Genomic DNA, 1,332 nt, shown 5'->3' with positions numbered 1-1,332 from the left:
ACGATTCTTGAGCCTTTAAAGCATGTAGGAGAGGCTGCTGCTCCTGCTACTGCGCCCTCCTTATTAAATTATTGATAGAGAAAATCCCCCATGTAAAACTTCCCGAGCCCGAGACACAGCACAGGAGCTAATACTGTCTTTCTAATATCCACTTCATCAATGTAAAAGTTAGAAAGCCTCAGCTCTTGAGCGGGTCCCCCCCCCTCCCCTCCTTCATAATTAGAGCAGACCGTATTTAACATCTGCAAAATAGTCATGCTTATAAGGAATGAGAAATGCGAGATGTTCCATTCTGTTTGCAATGGTTAGACCGTTTTAATCTCTTAACTTCAATATATGTCCTCTAGCAGGCTATACTTCTTGGATTTCATTTTTAGATCCTTAAGGCTGCATATATCTGTCAAACAGACATAATGAATTTAAAGTGCTAATGCCTAGAAGACCAGAAAAAACATTGAAATATATCCTCGGATGATTAAATTACCACCTCTAGCTACTTTACCTCCTTATGTCCAAACAGATTTCCCTTTTTACTTACCAAGTACCGGATCTGGGAGATGTGGAAGATGTAATTTCATGGTAAAAAAAAAGAAAAAAAAAAAAAAAAGAAAAAAGAAAACAAATAAATAAATAATAACCCCCCCAACCCAACCCCAAACCAACTCATGCACGAGTCTTTACACAAGCTTTTTTTTTTTTTTTTTCCCTTTTTTTTTTTCTTTTTGTTTAAACATCGTTTCAGATATGTGCCTATAAGATAGGACTTGCCACTGACTGGAGGTGTTTTTCAATTACACCCGAGCTCCAGGGAAAGCCTGGGGTGGGAGCCCGTGACTTTGGAGCGCTCACCTAATGGCTGGGGAAAGCGGGGGGATGAGATGCAGGCGCGTCCGACGGCGGCGGCGGCGGGAGCGGAGGCTCTCCCTGCCCTGCCCTGCCCTGCCCTGCCCTGCCCTGCCCTGCCCCGCACCCCCTGCCCCTCCCCGGGGTCTGCCCCTGCTCCCCGCAGCCGCTGCCGAGCGGGGCGGCCCCGGCGGGGTGTCCCACGGGGGGTTTGGTGAGGGGATGTGGGGGCGATCCCGGCCCCGAGGGTGCCGCGCATCTGCGAGGGACCGGCGGGTCTGGGGAGAGCGGGGACAGAGGGAAGGCGAGCAGATTTGTCGCGCTTTGAAATGAAACGTTATAATCCCTCCAACAATCCTGTTGACTGCGAGCTGTAGCGCCGGGAGTACGACACGGCAGAAAAAAAAAAACAAAAAAAAAAAATCAAAAAAAAAAAAAAAAGGAAAAAGATACATTGTTGGATAAACAGCTCCTTATAGGTAAAAACTG

This window comes from Hirundo rustica, chromosome 2, assembly GCF_015227805.2.
Source record: "Hirundo rustica isolate bHirRus1 chromosome 2, bHirRus1.pri.v3, whole genome shotgun sequence".
NCBI lineage: Eukaryota > Metazoa > Chordata > Aves > Passeriformes > Hirundinidae > Hirundo > Hirundo rustica.
The sequence above is the reverse complement of the archived record's forward strand: the minus strand, read 5'-3'. Positions refer to the sequence as shown.